The 24,639-nt window shown below is 41.9% G+C and overlaps 1 protein-coding gene and 1 long non-coding RNA gene across 4 annotated transcripts in view; one reads left to right on the forward strand and one right to left on the reverse strand.

The window, feature by feature from the left end:
• nbr1b (NBR1 autophagy cargo receptor b) overlaps nt 1–24,639 on the forward strand; it is a 288,590-nt gene that overhangs the window by 49,859 nt on the left and 214,092 nt on the right. The window lies entirely within an intron of this gene.
• LOC142371239 (uncharacterized) lies at nt 6,541–8,420 on the reverse strand. Of its 2 annotated transcripts, none has more exons than XR_012767992.1 (3): nt 8,283–8,420; nt 7,275–7,460; nt 6,541–7,188 (listed from the first exon to the last, which is right to left on the reverse strand). It is a non-coding gene; the product is annotated as an uncharacterized LOC142371239 (long non-coding RNA). The 2 variants fall into 2 exon arrangements; XR_012767993.1 differs by lacking the exon at nt 8,283–8,420 and adding an exon at nt 7,622–7,699.

Raw genomic sequence — 24,639 nt, forward strand, 5'->3', positions numbered from 1 at the left:
GGTTGTAGTTCAACTTTGTAGTCGTATCATTGAACCTGTGGCAGTATGTCATGAACACTCGGGTGAAGAGAGGGGCAGAGCTGTCAACTGATCACCACATGGTGGTGAGTTTGAGCCACTGGCAGAGAAGACTGCCGGACAGACCTAGTAAGCCCAAACGGGTAGTGAGGGTGAACTGGAAACGTCTGGTGGTGGCCCCAGTCTGCGAGATCTTCAACTCAAATCTCTGGGAGAACCTCAGTTGTGGATGCGGCTTCCACGGGCTTTGGCCGGAAGGTTGGCGGTATGTGTCAGCATTCTTGGCACAAGGTAGAATTTGTTTACTGTGCATGTTGGACTTGTTATGGAATTATTGTCTTAACTCCCTATTAAGATTTTGCTTACCTTCCTATTACATCTGATGAGAAGTGAAATATAGACTTTCAATGTTTGTGCCGGCCGGCCACGTGTTTATTTTCTTCTGCAAAAGAGGTCAATCCTCACCAGTCAGCGTTCGTGGTGAGAAGAGACCCAGAACAAAGGAAATCAGAAGCATTTATACAGAAAGAGGAGGGTTTGGTTCTTTCAGGTGACACCTGAAAGAACACACCGTGTGTATTCTCCAACTGTCTCCTTGCCACACCCCCTGGGGGAAAGTCTCGCACTTTGGGGAGATGCAGAATCCGGAGACAATGGTCATTTGAATGATTATTGTCAATGTGTTAATCAACAGACACATGGTCTGCAGACATTGGGTCTACAACAAGGTGTCTTTTAAGAGACAAAAGGTTAGCAGACATCGAATTTACCATAACAGACTCTGCCAGGACTGACCCTTGTCACTGATCTTGTTTGTAATTTTTATGGATAGGATCTCAAGGCTTCTCTCCGGGTACTCCGGCTTCCTCCCACTGTCCAAAAATATGCATGTTCTCAACTGGAAAAAGGTGGAGCCTCAGGCAGGGAAGTTTAAGCATCTTGGGATCTTGCTCCTGAATGATGGCAAGTTAGAGCGAGAGATGGACAGACGGATTGGGTCTTCGTCAGCAGGAATGAGGGCGCTGCTCCGGTCTGTTGTGGTAAAGATGGAGCTGAGCAAGAAGGAGAAGCTTTCAGTTCCAGGCCTCACCTATGGTCATGAGATCTGGGTAGGGACCGAAAGAATGAAGTCGAAGATACAAGTGATTGAAATGGATTTCCTTCGGACAGTGGAGGACTGCAGGACTGTGGAATGTGTTTGGAGAGGTGATCATCATGCTGGTGCTGCAATATTGTGGAGTCCCAGAAATGCTGGAGCTAGTTTCCTCAGATACTAGAAATATCCCTTTGCTACTGTCCTTTATTTCAGTTGTTGGTATTATAAGATTGACTGATTCATTTCTAAAGTCTTGGTCCATGTATTGAGGCCTGAACTGCTGTTTAAGTCCAAAAACAGTATTTCTTATGTACAAGTTGATCTACAGATACTGGTAATCGTGATATGTGGATTAGTTTTCTGGCATCATCTCCACCAAAACTTGACATATGTTGTTCAATGTCCTCTGAGGAACAAATACAAGAAACAAAAGTTCATGGAACTTCAGATCACAGCTTCAAGCACAGGTCATTTTTGTTCAGATGTGTCACTCTTGATGTAGAACCCTCAACTATAATGCTTTGAGGGAGATTATCTTAAATTTTACATGTAAATTAAATAAATACAAAGAGTGATAACATGATAACAGAGTGGGGCTTTCCATCATCAGTGCTTTGTGTACAACTTTTTACACCAAGTACAAATATCTTTAATTTTTGTATATCTCTGCTGTGGCCCAAACAACTAATAATTTGTGAAACAAGTGAAAGTCCCACTTTACACCTACCTTAAACAATGATATGCCTTTTCAAGGTAAGCATCTCTCTCACACCTACAGTGAAGTCACCAAGTGAATAAGCATTGGCCAGGTCTTCAAGCTCAACTAGGGCACCCTCTCTATTTGGACATATGGTCAGCTTATATCCTCTGGAGTGCTCATGATACCACAAACACAGCAATTTTACAAGGGTCAAAATGTCTTTAATTAAGATTTCCTACAAACTCAGGTAGAGCACCACTTTAAACACCGGGAATTAGCATGCCAATTTAGTAAGTAATTCCTTGACTTACATTTTTCCCAAGATAGATGTAATTTATATTGATGTAGGTCTGTCCAAAGGCTAATTTGTGCTTAACATAAAATATGGAGAAGAAGACTTCTGTGCGTCCTCTGCATTCATTTTGCACGTTTTTGGTGTGTTTTCAGAGACCTTGCAGATGCATATCCAAATGCAGTAAACGGAGCAGTACCACCAGAAATCGTGGGCGTAGTGTTGTGTGGTATAGCTCCCGTGCGACCAGTGAAAGGACCAAACAAGAAGAAGACAAAAACAGAAATTGTAGAACGTTTTGAAGAGAGGCTGGGCGGATGTGTACGAAACTACAAACACATCTATGATGTTACCTCACCTGGACATAGGGACAGAGAACTTCTAAAGAACAGTAGGGTGGAGATTGGACATGAATTGGGTGTGAGTCCGAAGGCAGCGAAGGAACAGAGAAGTGAATTCTGCAATGCCCTCTGGTGGATGTATTGCGTAATACCAAGTACGCATGATGGTATGTGGGCAATGACGCTTGACAACAATTGAAACGGACATACCTATTTTTCAGCCCTGACGGGAGTAGCGACCAATTCAGTAACTCCATCCGTGTCTGAGTGTTTTTTAGTGTTTTAAAGGCGGGGTAGGGGATCTTTTTCTGGAACATTTTTTTACATATTGCTTGAAATACTCTTCACACCCCCATTGCAACCAATTAATTAAAAGTTTTGACACAAATATGAAAAGTTTTAGTGGCCTCTAGAACGTACAATCTAGGAAAAACACTATCCAATCATACTGAACGGACCGTTCACAATGATTGGATACTGATGCCGTCTATCAAACTGCAATCTGCTCCTCCCTCCCCCTCCCCCTCCTTCTCCCTGTGCGCGTACCCTGCTCCGTGAACGAAGCTTGGCAGGAAGCTAAACTAGAGCCAGCTTGGCTAGCACCTAGCATTATTAAACGTATAGTTAGCATAAACTAAATACTAAATACGGCAACGATCGATGCTTGCTGTCAGAACAGCGCTCGTGCACCTTCGTGCTCGTGCGCGTTCATGTACTCTAGAGGCGTGCCTTCGGGGGGAAAGTGAAGAAAAGGGTTGGGACTTTTTCCCTGTGTATTTTCAAAATGCAGCTTCGCTGGACTCAAAATCCAGGATCTCCTACCCTACCTTTAACAACATTTTACATTCATCTGTCGTTTTTTCAACTCTTGGGAATTGCCTGTTAATATATATCCCATGGATATGGAGTAGTTTCAATGGCAAAACAGCAGCAAAAACCTTGTTTATTCAAGAAAGAAGCTGCTTGAGCTCTGGAAAATTGGACATACAGGCTCTGTTCACCCCAAGGCTAAAGGCTAAATGGCGAATGGGACGGAGGAGGTATAAGCCTGCAATTCCATCAGTGATTATGGGGAATGTGAACTCTATAGGCGCATTCCCACTGTAGGAACCTTTTGCAGTTCCTTTAACCTTTTCAGGAAAAGGGACGTTTTTTCGCACATTCGGACATACAGGAACTAGGGACCACGGCCCTCAGTTCCTATAACCATTTTAGCTCCTTCTCTTCAGCTGGGTCTGTTCTGGGTTCTATAGGAACACATCTGACGTAGGTGTTTGGTGTTTGGTAGCTACGCCCCTTTTTCCGCAGATTTCCGCTTCTTGTGGTCTCTGATCTGCTCAACTTAAACAGTAGAATAACGGTGAAATGTTTCCTCATACAACACAGACACAACCGGCGCATGTTTAATAAGTTAAACTTAAACGTGGTCTCCTTTGTCTGCGGCGCTCTGCTTTCCTTCCTTCCTTCCTTCCTTCCTTTCTTCCTTCATGAAACGAAGATGTTAGACGCCCCGATGTGATTGTCCATGATTAATATCACCATCATGCAGACCATGAACACGGTGGCCTCCCCGCTCTCCATGTTAGCTTCTTGATGGTGTTTTTTCTTCTCTCCTTACTTTTACTGGGTTTTGTTTCGTTCTATTTTGTTGTTGAATGTATAAAGTAAAACGTCGCTGTCGCAGATGGTTGGGTCCCATCAGTCCCCATCAAGGTCCCGACTCATGTGCGAATGCAAAATTAAACAGTTCCCCTGGGGAAGGGCAGTTATTAGAACGAAATTCGAGGTGGACAGTTCTTAGAACTTCTCTTTCCAAATGCGGCTTATGTTCAACAAGATTGACAAGCTGGCCGCCCTGGTAAGAAATGATAGGACCTACAGCCTGTTGTGTTTCACTGAAACATGGCTGATCGGCAACGTACTGGATGGTAATGCAGAGCTGCCCAGATTCCATCTGGTTAGAGCGGACCGGGACTGTAAACAAAGCGCCAAGAGGAAAGGAGGGGGACTGGCACTGAATGTGAACATCAGATGGTGCAACCCGGGCCATGTGACTGAAGGAAATGTTCTGCTTTCAGGACACTGAACTAGTTCCAGGGGGTCACACACTGCATTACGAACTGCATGAACAGTGCTCCCTATTAACACTGTGCGCTGCTTCCTAAATAACAAGCCCTGGATCACAAGCGACATTAAGGATGTCCTTAACAGAGAAAAGAGGGCGTTCGGAGATGGAGACCGAGAGGGCCTGAAGCAGGCACAGAAGGAACTAAAGGTCCGTCTGCAGGAGGCCAAGGAGTCCTACAGCAGAAATGTGGAGCAGAAATTTCAACAGAACAACTTAACGGAGGTTTGGGAGGGGATGAAGAACATCACAGGCTGCAAGAAGAGCCGCAGCACCGCAGAGGGGGACGTAGAGAGCAAACCAGTTTAACCACTTCTCCAACAAGTTTGACTGTAATGCTGAGACCCCCCCCATAACCAGACAGGAGGTCAGCAGGGAGCTGAGGAGGCTCCTCCCCAGTAAAGCTGCAGGTCCGGACAGCGTGTGTCCCAGGATGATAAAGATCTGTGCCCATGGAGGGCTCTGATGTGGAGATGGTCAGGACCTATAAGTACCTGGGACTGCAGCTAGATGACAAATTGGACTGGACTGTTAACACAGACAGCGTCCACTACACCAACCTCTGATGAGACAGAGGAGCATGTTCAGCAGCAGGCTGCTGTCCCTGAGCTGCTCCACAAACAGACAAAAACTGTTTTGTCCCCCTGGCCATAAGACTGTATAACTTTTCACTGGGTGGATTGATTAAAGCCATATTCAAACTATATATCTGGTTGGACATGAGCACATTGTACATTTCTATATATTTTTTTGTAACTGAGTTTTTGTTCGTTGATACTAACCTGCATTCCTACCTACCTACCTACCTACCTACCTACCAACCAACCAACCAACCAACCAACCAGAAAGTGCAGTGGCGGGGTAGGGAAGTACAGGGTCAGTGCAGGATAGGAGATGCTCTCTGAAGAGCTGGGTCTTCAAGAGTTTCTTGAAGATATTCAGGGACGTCCCTGTTCTGGTAGTGCTCGGCAGGTCATTCCACCATCGTGGAACGACACATGTAAAGAGTCTGGATTGTCTTCAGTGTGGTATAAGCACTGCTAGACGACAATCCTATGACGACCGGAGTGACCGAGTTGTGACGTAAGCCTTTGCGAGAGCATTCAAGTAAATGGGAGCCGTTCCATTTAGCACTCTGTAGGCTAACATCAGTGACTTGAATTTGATGCGGGCGGCTAAGGGTAGCCAGAGGAGCTCAATGAACAGAGGGGTGATGTGTGCTCTTTTAGGCTGATCGAAGACCAGATGCACCGCCGTGTTCTGGACCATCTGCAGAGGTTTCACAGCACAGGCTGGGAGACCACTTCAAGAGAGTCTGGCTGCAGACCTGCACTGTCAGGACCCACAGACCTGCACTGTGAGGACCGGAAGTGCACTGTGAGGACCGGAAGTTGATTCGAAGCCTTTCAAAATAAAAGCGTGTGTATCGGAAGCACGTATTTTTAAACGATTTTAAACGCTATATTTTTCAAGAGGTCCTCACAAATGAATTAATTAGTTAACAGTACGACATAAAATCTATCAATTCCCGGTCTATTGTTTTTATTTGTATTGTAAACTTTTGTTTGGTCACTGCACACATTTTCTCTTAGGCTCATATTCATAAGCCAACATCTCACAAGATGCCATAGGCCTATACTGTACATTTTATTGTGTACTATAGAGTAAGTCACTGCTATTTCATTATCATTTCATTTTGACTTTATCGCACTGGTCTTTATATATATATTTGTTTCAATTAGTTTTTCTGTTGTATTATTCTGTATTTTTATCCTTAACCACCATAAATTTCATGTTTGGTTCTATGTCTATGCCAATTATGTTCTTTTTTTTTGTTACTTTGTTTATTGGTAGACTTGTACAACATATACAATTTCATCATCATCATCAATATATATATATATATATATATATATATATATATATTTTTTTTTTTTTCCCTTTCTTCTTTCTCTTCCTCCAGTTCACAGTGTATGCCCATACATGACTACAGTTATTTTCCATTATATTTCAACATACCACCATATAAACTTTTTTTTTTTTTTTTTCACACAAATATACACAAATGACACTAGACAGTTGACGCATAGACAAACACATAAGCATACAAGAAAATGGGGCAGAGAGAGAGAGAGAAAAAGTAAGAGATAGAGAGAGAGAGAGAGGGCTGCTGGAACACCTTAGTACCACTAAATAGTACCCTAACTCTTGATATCTACAGTATAATCTTAGTCAAATTATTAAGGGATCAATGAGAAAACATAAAAAACACACCAAGTCACAACATGATCAAATGTTCTGTAGTGTTTATTCAGTCAAACATTCACAATATGACAAAAAATCTTTGTTTTTGTCGACTACCTGTTCACAAAATATCAACATGTCGTTAATATTGTGAAATATCATTTTGAAAGGCTCCAGGATCGCTTCTCTTTCATCCTCGTCCAGTTCTTCGTTCCACAACCTCCCATACTGTAGAGCAGCCTCTGCCTGTTCCTCTTCCCCGATGCCCAGAACGTCAGGCAGGTCCACTCTGGCAGACAACAGTGGTTTGTTGGCCTCAGCCCACTCTGCTGCATGTCTGCAATTTTGAAGAATGCGATCTTCAACCGAGTCCTATGGAAAAGACAGAAAGAAAGATGTCTGTACTATAGCTGCCACACCAACAGTATCTGACCAATAGATACTGTGCAAAAGCTTACGCCTTCCACTGGTGTGTCCACATCAGCAAGTCTGGCTCTCTTGGAGACCTCTGCCTGCTGCTCTTCTTCCTGAGTACTCAACTATTAATATGAATACATGCATTATACATACTTTATACTCTTACCTGAATTTGTAGTCCAGTTTTCTCTGTCCAGTTGCCAGGATTTAGTGACTGGGATAGGTTTCTAAAAGACAGAAAGTGAGGTGTCAGATGTTCTTCACTGCAACCTACATTCCCTTCATTTTCCTTTTACCCTTTTACAAACCAAACCACAACCTGCCAGAAGTTAGTAGCGTTGGCTAATACTTATGAGTACAAACAAACAGACAAATACATTATGCTTACCTTTAAATAAAATGCCACCTTTTGTATGTGCCTCTAAGTGGCTCTGCAGCTTGGACAATTTTGCTGGTTTAAATTGTAGACACAGAGGGCAGTGAAACAGTTTGCAACATGACGTGCAGCGTTCGATTTTGGGCGTAGTGCCGGCGGTTGTTATTGAAATATGCATCTGTAAGAGACAAATAATGTCGTAATAAGTAAAACTAAATTATATATATATATATATATATATATATATATATATATATATATATATAAATAAATAAATAAATAAATAAATAAATGGCGCATTTAAGTGAGCACTATCGATACGATAGACAACGCTAAAGACTAGCCAAAAGTAAAAAAACCTGATTCTTTAAAATTAATATAACTTTACAGTATATAGTTATTGAAATATGCATCTGTAAGAGACAAATAATGTCGTAATAAGTCAAACAAAATTAAACAAGTCAGCACTATCGATACGAAAAATGGCACATTTAAGTGAGCACTATCGATACGATTACAACGCTGAAGACTAGCCAAAAGTTTAAAAAAACCTGATTCTTTAAAATTAATATAACTTTAGAGTATATAGTGTGCAACGTAACGTTCCAGTGAATAAAGACTGTTTCTGTTTCTTCGTATGAAAGAAAGTTGTTTTCACTCGACTTTTACTCACCTCGTCGTCTCCACAGTTCAAATGGGGAACGAAAAATACGTGCTCCTCGCTTGTCGCTTCGGGTCCTCACAGTGCAGGTGACGTCACAGTGCATGTCTCCAACTAAGGGTCCTGACAGTGCAGGTCTGCAGCCAGACGCCTCTCGACCAGTTAGGAGACCAGTTAGGAGAGTGTTGCAGTAGTCAAAGTGGGAGATGAGCATAGACTGCACCAGGAGCTGGGTGGTGTGTTGGGTTAGGTACGGCCTGATCTTTCTTATGTTTAACAATGCGAAGCGGCATGATCGAGCGACCGAGGCAACGTGATCTTTGAAGGTCAGCTGGTCATCAATCATGACACCCAAGTTTACAGCTGCCTTTGACAGAGCAAAATATAGGGATTCAATTTGGATGCAGATGCTGTGGTGTATGGTTGGTTTGGCTGGTGTAGCAGTCACAGTGCCGTGTGGATTAAGAGGCCTTCAGTCTCTGACGATACCAACATTCCTGTGGGGGATGTTTACGTATGTGGATAAAAAACAGATCTCCATTTTCTTTCCACAAAGGAAAAAGAGACAGAAACTGCCTAATTTACGTTAACCTTCTACCCTTTTGAGAGTTTTTGGGGAGTCGAACTCGCAACAGACGCTCTCCATAAAAATTGGAAAACTCGAATGAACAAAGGACCTTTCTGTTGGAGATGTTGGAGACTTACTATCTTATCTTCACCATAAATCGCGGTTGACATTTTAACACCCTTTTTCACCAGAGAAAGAGACCAGATGGCTACACACGAACTGAGAAGACTTCACTAATACTTACTTTTAGTCGAATCTTAAAACTATATTAAATGTTTGATAACCGTATACAATTTCTTTCAGGTTTCCAGCTTGATCACAAGACGCATATAGAGACAATTTGTACGATTCTGGCTTAAATATTGACAAAGAACTGATTTTGGTGGAAAATGCCCAACCTGCCTGATGGAACCACATTGCCCCCTAGTGGTCTGCAGTGTTGATTAGTTGAACATTTAAATCCCAGAGGACTCAGTAAAATGGACAAGATATATGCAACTTTTAACTTTTAACGATGTCCCTTCGGTATTTTTTTCGGTATTTGGTATTTGTTTGGTATCCCCATTGTTAACACAGAAAATTAACATTGTGTGGTTCACTATTCATATGTCACGATTTCATAGATATTCATCTGAATTTTGAAAGTCATAATCATCAATTACGTTGTGAGTTATTTTGGATTTCTTTATAGTGCAAGTCTATGTTATATCTTTAATCTGCATATCTTAACAAGATGTGGTGTTTTCAGAATCACCGAGACAAATGTTCTATGAGACGGAGTAATGGAGAAATAAGAGTTTCTTTGTCTCATCCAGAAATCCCCATATAAAACAGATCATCATATAAAGACACCCAGGCAGACGTTCACCACAGTTCAGGCATATCATTGGCTGAAAGAGTAGTGTAAGCTTACGTCACGCCCCGCCTCCGAGAGTCAAAACCCGGAGCCCGCGAAAAACACATCTCTCTCGCTTCTGGCTTTTTCTTGTCTTGTTTCTGGCTTCATGCCACTTGTTTCAGAAGAGTTTCAACCCAGAGTTTCAGAAGGAGATTTGAGCAGAGAACAGTTGCTCAGAGAGAGTTGGAGATGGTTTGAGAAGGAGAGAAGAGCTCACCAGAGTTTGGGAGTTTTCCCATAATCTCAGGAGAGAGCGGAAGGACGTGAGGATGAGCGATGCAGAGGACGACCGGAGGAAGCCCTCCAGAACCCAGTGAGACCCCGGAGACGAGAAAGAAAGACCCGAACAAAGATAAGAACAGAATGAAGTTTCCTACCCAGAAAGCCAACTCCAAGCAACCTTTTATTAATCTTCTGTGAACTTAAGTTCACTTCATCAGAGAAGCAACGGACCAACTCTGACACTCGGAAGATTCGATCATCTAACCACAGCCCTCGGCACCATCGTTCCCGTTTCCCGGTGAAAGAAGCAACTGAGAAGTCCGTTAAAGTCAGCCACAACCAGGAAGGCCCAGAGAGCGGAAGAGAAATCCCCTCGGACCCCGCGTGGCCGCTGCCGTGTTCCGAGCTGACTAAGCAGAACTTCAGCACAGTAAGACCGACCCGTTTTCACCTTAAAGTGGGTTTGATGGATGTCTCGAGGCTTTCACAGAATGATAAATTAATCCGAAATGTCAGTATTTAGCGTCAAATAGTCAGCCAACCCAAACTATTTGAATACATCCAGTATCTCCCCATTCCCCATATTTTATTTTCCATTCACTAAGTGTTTTATATAATCACCCATATTCAATGCATCTCCTGTTTGTTTAAAGGTTCGTGTTTTGGTCACATCATTTTAATAAATAGTTCATATATCTATATATATGTTATAATCACAGATTGTGTCGTATGCTTTCTTTACGTAATGTCTGTCCAACCAAACGAGAACTTCACGAAAGTAGCGAGATATGAGACTAATTATTAATTGATTATTAACTGATTATTAATTTAACATACCAGGATCGTAAGATTTTAACAGTTTTCCTACCTGACTGTAACGTAAAGTTAAGATAACGGTAGGTGGTGCCCTTAATTCGAGGTTTAAGATAAATCCTTATATTTGATATATATAATTGCCCGATAACGCTACACTGGAAAGACAAGCAGTTAAGTTTTTGAGAGGCTTAGTTGGAGGTGATGGGCTTTCATCCATGTTGATATGTCAGAGAGACAGTCTGAGATTCGTGCTGAGACCGTGTGGTCGTCAGGTGGGAATGACAGACAGAGCTGGGTATCATCAGCGTAGCAGTGGTATGAGAAGCCATGTGATCGGATGATCTGGCCCAGTGAGGTGGTGTATATGGCAAAGAGAAGAGGGCCCAGTACTGAGCCTTGGGGGACCCCTGTGGTGAGGTGGTGCGCTGCAGAAGTGTGACCAGGACAGGACACTTTGAATGACCGACCAGTGAGGAACGATTCAAACCAGGAGTGTGCTCTCCCTGTGATGCCCATGCTGGAGAGTATGGACAGAAGCACACAATGGCTGACAGTGTCAAACGCAGCCGTAGGTCGAGCAGGATAAGTTCTGATGATTTAGCGTCGCTCTGGCTTCTTTTAAGGCTTCTTTCACAGCAGTGTTTCCCACACATAGACTAATTCGTGGCAGTGCGCCACATATTCAACACCGGCCGCCACATATTGCGTTTCGTTATTATTATTTTTTTTAACGCTATTTAAAAAAATACTCGTATTCGTTAAGCTGCATTTCCTTGCTGCTCTCCCTCCGTCTCTCTGTCCCTCGCGTCTCTCTCGCATAGCCTTCACACACACACAGCCCCTCCCCTCCGCGCTTCCCTGGAAGCTTGCTAGCTTCAGCGTCACGTTAGATTAGCTCTATAGCTCTGGCTCAACTGAAAGAAGACGGCTGGCGAAATTCACGAAAGGTTGGTATCACATGTACCTTTATAAAATCACACATTAAAAAGTCCTATTAAATATTTTATATTTTGAATACAATGTTGTCCCGTCCCATAGCAAACAAGCGATTACGCCTTCTTTATAAAGTTAACTAGTCGCAAGTTTGTCGTAAAAATAAATAAATAAAAAAAGTAGTTGGGTTGTCGAGGTCAAAACACTAGCAGCTGTGAATCAAATAAAGTAGTTTTTTTTAAACTCTTACACTGAATGTTTGCTGCTTCAATCCAGATGAGTATTGAAAAATATTTTCCGCGATTGAAAGAGAGACGTGCGTGTTGAGGATGAGGACCGGAGGTATCAGTCTGAAACAGCTGAACAGTCCGACCAGTCTGCAGATAAGCCGCACCTGTGTTACCCACCGTGACACAGGTGTCACACATCCTTACGTCCCCCATAATTTTCCTTGATGGAGAAATTATCCAGGTTCTTAAAGGGGAACTCCGGGGCATTTGAAGCGCGTTTCCATTGCTAGAGGTTGTCAAATACTGATAGTAGGACACAGACAGGTGCAAATCTGCGCTCCCTGTGTGGAGATCGCGCTGTTCGCTCAGCGTGTCATGCGAGGCTAATACGTGGTGGCTAAGGGGCAACTGCTAACCCTTCCACGTAAAACAACAACTTGCACACAGCAGAAACGTCACACCACTTTATAAACCATCCGACAATAAAGTCACAAGCCTTACCATCAAAACCAAATGCATGGTTCTCACATTACTGGCATGGGGACGTTACAAAACAACTTTATAAACAGCATGTCACTCACCGGCTGGTTGTAGGCTCGCGCATGTGAAAGCCCAAAAGAGTCGATGGACGATAATCACATATACAAAACAATTATTTTCTCTAGAAAAACTGCGTTCAAGTATTTAAAACATTACAACAATACATGCCCAGTAATATTGTTGTAATGTTTCTGGAAAAAAATTCTGAAATGGGTTCTATGTGGTCTATTTAGTCTGTGTTATAACCCCTTTAATTTTCATTTTAGTAGAAATGGGTCTGGGTTCTTATGGGTTAATACAATAAAGTTCTGTGTGGGCAATTATTAACGAAGGAATTATTTCGAAGAATTTTTATTCCCCCCCCCCCCCCGGTGGCCCACCACCACACATTTGCCTTCACATCTGTCGGAAACACTGAACTGCCAACAGAGCCGTTTCAATGGAGTGGCCACTTTTAAACCCAGATTGGCTTGGATCAAGGATGTTGTGTTGTGAAAGGTAATCAGTGACCTGCTTAAAGACCGCCCTTTCAATGGTTTTAGACAGAAAGAGAGACCGGCCGATAGTTCTCCACATGAGTTGGAGGGAGGGAAGGTTTCTTGAGCAGCTTGTTTGAATGTGGTAGGAAATGTGCCCGATGTCAGTGAAGCATTAATCACGTGTCACCGCTGCAGTTACAGTAGGAGCGATGGATTGGAATAGATTAGTGGGAAAGGGGTCCAGCGGGCATGTAGTAGGACGGCTACATGTGAGAAGTTTAGACACACAGTTCTCAGTGAGAGGGGTGAATGAAGAAAATGATGCAGTAGGACTTCTGCGGTACAAGGTTCGGGTGTGGGCAGTTGGGTAAACTGTTTGCTTATAGCTGCTACTTTGTCAGTAAAGAATGAGGCAAAGTTGTCTGCCGTCAGATTGGAAGCAGGTGGCGGAGGCGGGGGGGTTAAGTAGAGTTTTGTACAATAAATCAAAAGGAAGAAATTATGCTTCAACTGTGAAGTCTTCAATGGAGTGCTAAACCCAACCCTAACCCTCTCTTTGGGCCAGTTTCTTCAAATGATCACCTCTGGCTGATGTTCTGACTCTCTCAGTTCCACAGAACCTCAGGGAAGAGGGTGAGCCGTGGTCTGTTTCAACATAGTGCTTTAAAACTGCAGAATCCATATTGTCTGTTCAGCTTGCATGTTGTTTTAGAGGTGTTTTGGTTTGTCCACCACATGCTTAACCACAGGGACATGATAGCATGTAGATTACATGGGTGTCTTTACAATTTAGAAAGTCCTCAAGTGGAGTTCTCTTCCCAGTATGAGGATAACTGAAAGATTTAGTATTTGTTGTATTATTGCAACAAGCACAATTCCCAAATCTGTACATACCCGATGTTGTTAGTCGTGTTTTTTGTCTCTGAGACAGATTTTTGTATTTGACAATATCTTTGATTGTAGGTGCTTTTCAAAAAAAAAAAAAAAAGGAGTCATGAACAATGTCAGGAGGGTATCTCTTTTTATTTTTTATTTTAATTTTTTTAATATTTTTTGGAGCTTTTTATGCCTTTAATGGATAGGTCAGTTGGAGAGAGACAGGAAGCAGGGGGCAGAGAGAGGGGGAAGACATGCAGCAAAGGGGCTGTCCGGTGCGGGACTCGAACCGGGGCCAGCTGCAGCGAGGACTCTAGCCTCTGTACATGGGGCGGCCCATGTACCGACCGCCCCGGGAGGGTATCTCTGAGACGTTTTTTGAAAGACAGAGCTGATTGAGATCAAGGGAATAGATTATTTAAAATCCAGTACACGACACAAAGTTTGAGTTTTCTGTAATCAAACTGACAATTTCAATCCCTTCTCACTGAGAAAGCTATTTTCTTTAAAGTAAGCCCCAGCTCTTATTTACTTGTGCTGCACTATACCCATGATGTTATCTTGCTGACTGTGGTTATGGATTACACTTTCAAAAATGTCACTGTAACTCAACAACTACAGCAGAGGGAATATGGGAATATACTGAAATGTCCCATTCGGCTTTGTATAGAGGTGTCGGCAGTTGTACCCTGGCTTTGAATTAATTTATTGCATGGAGATTTCGTTTTCTGTTTTTATGAGTGTGAAATATATTTTACATGTTAGTCTTAAATAGACAGCTTTTAAACATGCATGTTATGGATCCATGTCACCTTAAATGTTGGTTTATAAGACTGAAGTAATCTTGCTCATTTCAAAGCTTGTGACATGTACACAAATAACATTAAAATGAAGATAACTCAGATGGTTTTAAGTTTTGTGATTACGATATATGACTTAATAGACTGTTCTGTAATCTAAATATCAAAAGGCTATTAGAGTCTGACAGGGATGTCTGAACTTGTTCCCATCATGATGCCATCACCCCATCCTATCATTTCTATATTATAGATATTGTTAATGCCGTCACATGTACCCTCCTAAGTTAAGAGGTTGCCCATACAGAGAGTGAGCTACTTTATTGATGTGACCCCATCTTTTGTTGCACCTGAAAATAATGGTAAATTCTTACAAAGTAAGCTTTTGAGCTGGATTAGAAATAAATAGCAAATCATACACTGTGAGTGAGTGTACTTATTTTAAATGGTAAAACTGTCATGGTCTAATTCTGTAGTAACATTGGTTAAAACATTTGGCTTTTAAGGGGGAATGATAAGATGTTTTATCTGCATTCAGTCCCGCTTTCTTACGACTTTGTAGTCATCACAGGTATTTAACAGCTTCAGTTATGGTCTATGGTCAGCATTGATAAGAACGCAACACCTGAGTGTGAAGACTCATTTTCAAAGTGGATGCTGGGCTTGGTGCCCTACTGTGGGTAAGGCTAATTTTGTCTTAACAGACACACGTGTTTACCACAAAAAGTCTCACGGAGGATCTGAAACTGACTCCAATAATGTGCAGACAAAAAGAGAAACAAGGCTTATACCTTTTACCTGACTGCAGGTTAAAAAAAAGTTCAGATAAAACAGGGAATTTCTGACAACAGCATGGTAAAATTCAAAAACATGGAAGACAAAATGCCCAGGATTGTGATGGGGTCCAATTCGTTGCTGGACTTGGTAACATTTGTGAAATTGTATTTGCCGGTGTGCATTCACAAACACTGAAAATATGGTCCCTTAAGTTGAAAAAAAATGCATACTATCACCTATGAATTTGTGCTGTGCTACACCTAACATAAGTATTGGCATTATGAAATAATGTACTTTATGTTGCAGAAGGTAGGTAGCTTGCTCTAGACCAGAGATACTCATTATGCGGCTCTTACTCGCATAGTAGCTTAAAACAATATGCTAACAATAACAATACATTTTTTTCAAATAACATGCAGTGAATACTGCACAGTATTGAGTATTTTTATTAAGTATTAATTAAGGCTTAATGGTGTTTCCTATAGGGGGCACACTGTTAAACCTGGCAACACGGCCCGCTTAAACCACCATCACACTTGACCGCAGCGCACGCTAGCTCCTTTAGCCAGCACGAGATGCAGGCACAATGGATCGGTTTTTGATTAAAAAAGGGCAAAAACCAGCACAAAAAAAAACATGCTCATCTTGAATGTCTCACTATGGTTACAACAACAAACTACAAATACAACATGAAGAAAGTCAAGGACATGCACGCCAGCTTCCGCTCATCCCAGTATTAAGGCAAATGTGGTCTGAATTGAAAATGTATTGGCTGTGTTGTTTCTTTTTTTGTGGGATGTTTTATATGTAGAAATGCATATTTGCAAAAGGGGACTTTAGTATGTTGTCGTAAAAGTGGCTCTTCCCTTGATTTTGCTCTGCCAATGTGGCTCTGGTGAAAAAAATAGTGAGTATCACTGCTCTAGACCAATTTAAATCATGTCTAAAAAATCTTATCCATTTTGTAAAGCATAATATTTCTAAGATAACATTTTTTATACACAGGGACGCAAACGGCGCGCCTTTTAGCGGATGCCGCCTTTTTCACAGCTGTCTAGGGGACTTGTGTGAATCGTGCAGATCCGATGAGTTTTTTTTTTTTTTTAGGGGGGGGGGGGTGGCGTGTTGAAATGTCTGATTATAATTTCATCAAAGTTCAGCCCCGAATCTCTCTGGACTGACATAGAGTCCAATAAAAGAAGCGGGAGAGTATTTATTTTATGTTTGCATCGGTAAAGTTTAATGTTCCTGTTGCATTTGAATGCACCGCACAGTTCGTATGACCCCACGTGGGGAGTGCCTCAACAGCCAATCAGGGGCTACGCAGGCCACGTTCAGCCTCTCAGCTCGGAGGTGAACTGCAGGCGCACGATTTTTATGTTGTTTTCTGACCTTAAAGGATAAGACCGGTTTTTTGACATTGGGCCCTTGATTTCACATTATAACATGATGTTCTACTCACCCCTGCTTGTTGTTGAACATTTGGAGCTGTTCCGAAGATATTCGAGAGGCGTCTGGCTGCTCTCTTGAGATATTCGGCCATGAAAAGGTTTCCTATGGGCAAGCTTATACAGGCACAAACTATGCTGTTTATAATTTATTAATTACTGTACATTAGCACTGATAACGTGGAGGTGCGTCGCTTACTTAAAAAAATCCGGGTTATTGTAATTTTGATTTTTTCGTCGTAAAGTGGGTGTAACTGACGTCATCGTCGTGCTACTGCCACAGACAGCCCACAGACCTGCTGCCTATTTATTCATTCGGCTAAAATTCAAAATTAGTAACCCGGATTTTTTTAAGTAAGCGACGCACCTCCACGTTATCAGTGCTAGTGTACAGTAATTAATAAATTATAAACAGCATAGTTTGTGCCTGTATAAGCTTGCCCATAGGAAACCGTTTCATGGCCGAATATCTCAAGAGAGCAGCCAGACGCCTCGCGAATATCTTCGGAACAGCTCCAAATGACCAACAACAAGCAGGGGTGAGTAGAACATCATGTTATAATGTGAAATCAAGGGCCCAATGTCAAAAAACCGGTCTTATCCTTTAACCTGAGAAGTAAAGCGCAGCTACTTGTGAAAAGGAAAGAAAAAGGAGAAAAATCCCAAGTTACACTGAAAGAAAGTCAGAGCACATACCGATTGGAAGTCCGGAGACAAGTACGTCGGTAAGACGAGTCAGTTATCAAAATAAAGGCTTGTTAACGCTTACCGTCGTCCATGCTAATGCTAGCTCTGTGTCTAACAGGCTAACACTCACCTGTCATCTGTAGAGCCGCTGCAAGCTCTGTGGCTAACAGGCTAACCACTCACCTGTCATCTGTAGAGCCGCTGCAAGCTCTGTGGCTAACAGGCTAACCACTCACCTGTCATCTGTAGAGCCGCTGCAAGCTCCGATATCGGCGTAATTTGAAATACAGAGAGCAACGGTGAGAAACTTGTCTTTTTAGCTGCTCTGAGGCTATTTTTCTGTTGTTTCTCGGTGTGCTGAAGAAAGTTGTGGTGATATAAAAGTCTATGAGAGTGAACTGAGGTTGTTAATGGTGTGATATTTTGGAACTTGTGTGTATTGAGTCATATTCAAAATGTCAGACTTTTTCAAAAAAATTGAAAAAAAGGGGACATGCCAAATGTTTCCAGCGTTGTCTCAGTATTCTTTACTTTTAAGAATTTCCAAGGAACTGGGACAGTGTGTTTTCATATAAAGAACATTTTTGTGTGAATAGGGTGAGCCCTGGATGGCAGAGGTGGTGGCAAAATGTAATTATATGATAATTCCTGCGGGGGCGTGGGCTTCGATAATCTCACTCCTTTTTGACCATACCTCTGTTTGCACCCCTGATACAACAGAAACACGACGGATGTCAAACAATTTAACTTAACTGGGAATTATCACACCATGATTAGCCCACAAATACAGATATCAAAGTTATGTTGACAGCGTTGATCGAGACATTTCCTTTTACTGCACATGCACACAGTCATCTCTTTCATTTCCTTTAGATACGGAAGCCTAGGTGCTACACTCTCATATATTCAAAAAAATATTCCAAACAACGTAAATCAATGTAAGTCTGGTAGTAACAATATAATAGATGAGCTGCAGCGACATAAGAATGAGGTCAAATGGTAAAGTGACAAGTGAGTTACAATGAGATAATGAAAGTGAAGGATGGTAAAGAGCAGAATTCAACTTTAACTGTGGCAAATGGTGTTGGTTGCACATCTCAATATCCAGGTTGTTAACAACCAGCTGTGTCTAAAATTACAGAAAAAATGGAAAGGTTGTCAAAAGAAAACATTCAGTTTGACTAAGGAAGAATTCAGAGTCAGGACAGAAAACTTGGAGCAATATCCCTGAAAATGGAAAATGAAATAAAAAACTAATGGTCAGAAACAGGAGCCAATGTTTGTGAGCAAACTGTAAGAAACCGGCTGAAGGACATGGGATTTCCATCCAGCCAAAGGGGAACCAGAAGCAGTCATGGACTTTGGATGGTTGGATGATAGTGAGATTCAGAGATGAATCACCTATCTAAATTGAACAAGGAGATGATGCTGGAACTTTAGTTTGGTCCAATGAAACATAGGAAGATGACTGGAATCTCTATCAGAGTTCAGATTTATTGTGAAAACTGAAAAAAACAAACACTCCATGACGAGGCTGCGTCCTGCAGAGCTGATCAGTCAGCTGCTGTCAAAGAAAGATGGAACCTGATCCATGAAGAATGTTGTTTCTATTAGTGAAGTCTTTCAAAGAATTCAAGCTGGCTGAGAAGTCAGAGGAGTGAAAACAAAGTATCACTGATCACTTTTTGCTTCTCTTAACCTGGTTTCCTCAAGTACTAGCACGGGAACTTGGTAAATGACCAAGAACTTCCAGTGGGAGGGTAAAAATGTCCAGATTTCAGAGAAATTTGAATTTTTAATCAAATTAGGACAACCTCGACAGCAGTATCAATCTTTAAGATGATTACCAGGGGGCCATAACTCAGTGGGCGTCAATGCCTGATCAGAAGAATGAGGTCACAGATACAAGAAGCTGAAATGAGTTTCCTTCAGAGGGTGGCTGCGCTCAGCCTTAGAGATGGGGGGAAGAGCTCGGCCATCTGGAGAGAACTCTGACTGGGGCCACTGCTCTGCATCACAAGGAGTCGGTTGAGGTAATTCGGGCATCTGGTTAGGATGCTTCTTGGCCACCTCCCTTTGGAGGTTTTTCAAGCATGTCCAACTGAGAGGAGGCCCCAGGGCAGACCCAGAACTTTCTGTAAGGATTATACACTATATTACCAAAAGTATTCACTCATCCATCCAAATAATTAAATTCAGCTGTTCCAGTCACTTCCATGGCCACAGGTATATAAATCCAAGCACATCAGCATGCAGACTGCTGCTACAAACTACAAACATGTGTGAAATCAAATCAAATTTATTTGTTTTGCACATTTCATGTACAAACAGTTCAAAGTGCTTTACATAAAATAAAAGCATTGCAGCAGGGAGTGCAAGAAGCATTAAAAATACATAAAAGAATATAAAGAGAAACAAATAAAATAATTTAAATGAATTTAAAAACAGGCAACAGTCTAGATAAGTTAAAAGGTATTTCATGCATAGACACATGAGAAAAGAAATGTCTTTAACCTGGATTTAAAAATGTCTCCATTTGGTGAAAGTTTAATCTCCACTGGCAGTTTGTTCCACTTGTTTGCAGCATAACAGCTAAATGCTGCTTCTCCATGTTTAGTCTGGACTCTGGACTGGACCAGCTGACCTGAGTCCTTGGATCTAAGAGCTCTGCTGGGTTTAAGAAAAAAAATAATGTATAGAGGTTACTAGAGTCCCGGCGTTGCATGTACTAATAATGACCATCTTTTATCAAACATGTCTGTTTTCAACTGTAGTCTTGCTGTGATTCTTTCCATGATAAATACGTTTTTTACCCCGTCTCTCCATTGCATTATGCTTGGAGGCTGTGGTTTCAACCAGGAAGATGTTATGGTCTTTTTTTGCTATCAGCAGCAGGATTCTCAGTAAATATTTAGAGCTCTTATCTGCCATACTGTCAGGAATTATACCCAAAATGTAAAGTGCTGGTTCCAGAGGGAAGTTAATGCCGTTTAATTTCCTTTTGAATATTCTTTCAAAAATCCTGTATTTTTGGGCAATCCAAGAATATATGAGTGGAGTCCCCCACTGCTCCACACTAGCCTGGCAACGCCATCCTATGTACTTCCGCCCAAAGATTTTGGCTCCGCACATAGTCTGGCCCAACCCCCCTACCTCGGTTCGCTCAGTGTTTTGCCAATCAGCAAACAGTTGCGAGTGGTGACGCAGAACTCACGCGCGGAGTCCATTGTAGTCCATATAATTGTAGTTCAACCGCAGCGGAAATAAACATGGCGACGGAAGAACGCTAGAAGCTATCCATGAAGTTGTCTCAACTCTGGAGAGCATTATTACACAATTAAAACAAGAGCAAGAGGAATGCCTCGTCAATTTTGTTAGTGGCAAGGATGTCGTAGCTCTCCTTCCAACTGGCTTTGGGAAAAGTTTGATTTATCAAATGGTACCGGTATAATGAAAGCGGATGTGGGAAGCGTGATTCGCGAGCTAGAGCCTCGCGAGAGTAAGCATGAACCTCGGCGCATAACCTACGTCCTTTCTAAACATTACTGATTGGTTAAGGGAACTCCAATGAATTTAAGTTGCTGAGTAAGGTCCCACCCTCCATGGAAACAGATTCCTCTTGGGTTTTCCCAGACTGTTTGACGGAGTCAACAGTCGGCTTTCGCCCAGGCTAGCTCCACACTCCCTCCAACAGAAATCAGTTGTTTTGCTGTATTTCGATGTAATGAACGGAGTGTAAAATTAACGCATTTTCACTTTCCAATTGAATCCCTCCATGTTGGACTATTAGTTAGTTTATGTCCCGCTTTAAATGTTTCCTCCCACTCTTCTTCTGATATTATGATATTCGCTCCCAGTTCCCATTTTTCTTTGATATCCAAGTTGTTATCATTGCATTCGTGTTGTAGTGCTTTATAGATTTTTGATATAATCCCTTTTTTTGACTTGTCCTCTGAGAACAACCATAAAACTTCCTCTAATTTGGATGGTGCCTTACAGATGTTCTCCCATTCCTGATGTTTCTGTAAGTAATCTCTTAACTGTAAGAATTTGTAAAAGTCATGAGCTGGTAAGTTAAATTCTTTTTGAAGTTGTGTGAATGATTTCATTGTTTGTCCCTGAAACATTTGGTCGATATATATTAGTCCCTTATCAGCCCATCTGTTAAATCCTGAGTAGATGGTACAAAGTCTGGGTTCTTTGCTATTCTAGTAGCCCTGCTTACAGAATTTGACAGTTTCAGTTTCTTTCGCACTGCTGACCAGTTTTTCATTGTTACTTTAATCTATTTGTTACCCATCCCGTGTTTCCTCTGAGCCTTTTTGTTTAAAAATGGGAGGGATTCTAAAGGCAAGGTAATTTTATTTATAGAGCACAATTCGTACACAAGGCAATTCAAAGGGCTTTACAGCTACATAAAATCACAAGAAGGCAATAAAATCATTAAAAAAAAAAAAAAAAAAAAAAAAATATGTAATTTCTTCCCCCATATAGTGGTGCAATTTTATTTTGCAAAGTCGAATGAATTTGCTCTCTAGCGCCTCGCGTTTTCAAATGTGCGTTGAACTACGGCAGGGGGTATGTGTCAAGATTCAAGAAGCTCTCGGCACTTTGTCGTTTTTCATACACCGGAAGGACATGGCAGACTCCATAGAGCTTGCCCGCTCTATGTAGATACAGACAAGTTATTCTTCACTATTCTTCACTTTATTCTTCACAAATTCTTCACAGATTTTTGACAGAGATAATTTTACACCAATGAGGACTAATTTATGAATGAATATGTTGATTTGAGCTAATAAATGACTTAATATATTACATAGTGTCCCTTTAATTAATTGAATTAAAAGCTAAGAGTGCAGATCAAATACTTCCAGGTGTCATATGCACAGCTAAATAGAACTGTTTTCAGCCTGGATTTAAACATTGTCAGAGTTGAGGCCTGTCTACATCTACTGGAAGACTGTTCCAGATTTTAGGAGCATCAAACTGAAACGCAGCCTCACCTTGTTTAGTCCTGACTTTGGGCACCAGCAGGAGACCCCTCCCTGAGGTTCTCAGAGCCCGAGTTGGTTCATATGGCTTTAACATGTCAGAGATGTACTTTGTGCATGACCATGAAGAGACTTGTACCCATGCAGAGCTGTTTTAAAGTCTATTCTCTGAGCGACAGGAAGCCAGTGCAGAGACCTGAACACTGGACTAATATGGTCGTATTTCCTGGTTCTAGTCAGGACTCGAGCAGCAGCGTTCTGGATGTACTGTAGCTGTCTTACAGCCCGTTTAGAGAGCCCAGTGAGCAGGCCGTTACAGCAGTCTAACCTGCTGGAGACAAACGCATGGATCAGTCTCTCTAAGTCTGGTTTAGACACTATTCCTTTGATTATGGCATGTTTTTTAGATGGTAAAAAGCTGTTGATGTTACTGATTTAATGTGGCTGTTAAAGTTCAGGTCTGAGTCCAATATTACCCCGAGATTTCTAACCTGATTATTAGGTTCTAGAGAGAGAGTCTCAAGGTGACTGATAACACTTTCTCTTTGTTTCTGTGGGCCACAGACAATGATTTCAGTTTTGTCTGAGTTTTGCTGGAGAAAATAGTTTTGCATCCACACACTGATCTGTTCGATGCAGCGACACAATGTATCTACAGGCCCGTGTTCTCCTGCCGTCAGTGACACGTAGATCTGAGTGTCATCTGCATAGTTGTAGTAGGACACATTATAGCTGCGTATTAGCTGGCCTAGTGGAAGCATGTACAGATTGAACAATACGGGTCCCAGGATTGACCCCTGGGGAACCCCACAGGTCATAGCCATTTGGTCTGAGACACAGTTACCAATTTCAACAAAATACTTCCTGTCCTCCAGATAGGACTTGAACCAGTTTAAAGCACGACCAGAGATTCCCACCCAGTCTTCTAACCTCTGTAATAAGATTGCATGGTCAACTGTGTCAAAGGCAGCACTCAGGTCCAGCAGAACTAAGACTGTGACTCTACTTGCATCTGTGTTCAGGCGGATGTCATTTGTAACCTTGATCAGAGCTGTCTCAGTGCTGTGGTGGGGCTTAAAGCCTGATTGGAAAGTATCAAAAGCATTGTTAGACAGGAGAAAGTCACTAAGCTGTTGGTATACAACTTTTTCTAGGACTTTGCCTAAGAATGGCAGGTTTGATATGGGCCGGTAGTTGTTCAGTACTGTGGCATCAAGATTGCTCTTCTTTAGAAGAGGCTTAATGACAGCGGTTTTTAAGGCCTTTGGAAATGTTCCAGCCTGGAGTGAGATGTTGACTAGATTGGCGAGTTGTGGTAACAAACTGCTCAGCACAGACTTTAGGAATCTAGTGGGCAACTCATCAAGGCAGCACGTTGATGAACTCAGACTGCAGATGGTCTCTTCGACTGTTTTGTCAGTAACAGGTGTGAAATGTGTCAGCTCTAGGTGTCCAGCTGGCTGCAGAGTAGTTATTTGTGTTGTGGAAATTATTGCATTTTTAATGCCTTGAACTTTGTCATTAAAGAATATTGCAAACTCATTACACTTGGATGTAGAAATGAGTTCTAAAGGCAGTGAAACTGGAGGGTTTGTTAATCTGTTTACTTTAGCAAACAGGACACGAGAGTTGTTACTGCAGTTTTTGATGATTTCAGAAAAATAACTCTCCCTCGTTCTACGCAAAGTCTGGTTGAACACACATAGCTTTTATTTGTAAGTCTCATAATGAACCTGGAGCTTTGACTCGGCTCTCCGGCACTCCCTTTTCTGTGCCCTGACCGACTCTTCTTTCCTCCATGGCGCCCTTTGCCTACTTTTAACCATTCTAACCTTGACAGGAGCAATGGTATCCAAAACATTTAAGAGACTTGATGTGTAAGAGTTCAACAGATCATCAACATTAGAACACGGGGTGTTCTCAAACCTAATCATTTCCATAAACTGTGTCCCTGGTCTGTCATTTATGAGTCTTCCCCGAACAACTGCAGACCCAGCTGCTGGTTTGGGTATAACAGATAGGTCGAAGAAAACACAGAAATTATCAGATAAAGCAACATCGACGACATCCACGTTTGAAATAACAACACCCCTTGAAATGAGCA

This window comes from Odontesthes bonariensis, chromosome 21, assembly GCF_027942865.1.
Source record: "Odontesthes bonariensis isolate fOdoBon6 chromosome 21, fOdoBon6.hap1, whole genome shotgun sequence".
Lineage (NCBI taxonomy): Eukaryota > Metazoa > Chordata > Actinopteri > Atheriniformes > Atherinopsidae > Odontesthes > Odontesthes bonariensis.